Source organism: Aplysia californica, unplaced genomic scaffold, assembly GCF_000002075.1.
Source record: "Aplysia californica isolate F4 #8 unplaced genomic scaffold, AplCal3.0 scaffold00036, whole genome shotgun sequence".
NCBI lineage: Eukaryota > Metazoa > Mollusca > Gastropoda > Aplysiida > Aplysiidae > Aplysia > Aplysia californica.
In genome coordinates this window covers 869182-870148 of record NW_004797306.1, presented here as the reverse complement: position 1 = coordinate 870148, position 967 = coordinate 869182, and positions in this window count along the sequence as shown.

Here is a 967-nt window from a genome sequence, read left to right as displayed (position 1 = left end):
ACACACTCACACACAAACACAGAGAGAGAGTGAGTGAGAGAGAGAGAGAGAGAGAGAGAGAGAGAGAGAGAGAGCGAGAGAGAGAGAGATTATGTACATCACTGAGAGTGTAACAACCAACATAACATGTTTACAAAGAGATAGGGATAAAGCAGGAGTATGTCTGTTTTACTAGCTTCGGTCGTTACGCTCTCAGTTTTGTTATAATGTATTTATTTTCGTATGTCTAGTTGTAACAAATATGCAACAGATACATTTTATGTTCAGAACCTTGGTGCGTAATTTTATAAGCATTTTATGTACTGACTAAACTCTATATTCAAGCCTAGCGTGATCTGAGGAGCTAGAAATATGGCTTATTTCTTTATGTCAACCTTATCACTTAAGAAACTTGTTATGTCGGTCGTTACACTCTCAGTTTTTGTTGTAATCTATTTGTTTTACGTGATCGTTACGTTGTAACAACCAACGGACAATAATTGTGTTTCACAAAATGGGTGTGCAATTTTACAAGCACCTTTGTACTCACTAAACGCTATCAGAGCCTAGTGTGCTGTGAGAAGCTAAAAACAGCCTTATTTCTTTGTCATCTTGATCTCTTCAGAAGCGTCTTATGCCTAACTGCAATAAACAACAAATCCGTGTATTCACAGCCTGGGTGTGCAATTTTACAAGCACCTTTGTACTGACTAAACTCTTTCCAAACCTAGTTGTCATCTGAGCAGCTGGTAAATCGGATGTTCTTTGTTATCCTTATCTCTTAAATAATTTGTTATACCGGTTGTTACACTCTCAGTTTTGTCTATAGTCTATTAAGAGGGGGGGGTTACACCAGAAGGCTGTCTCGCTTATTAGTTGACCAATTTTTACCAAACGTCACACGTAAAACAAGCATAGTAAGGAGTCTTAAAGTGCGCTATCAAATTTGAGAAAAAGTTTCGTTTCCATTGATACGGCGGCCATATTA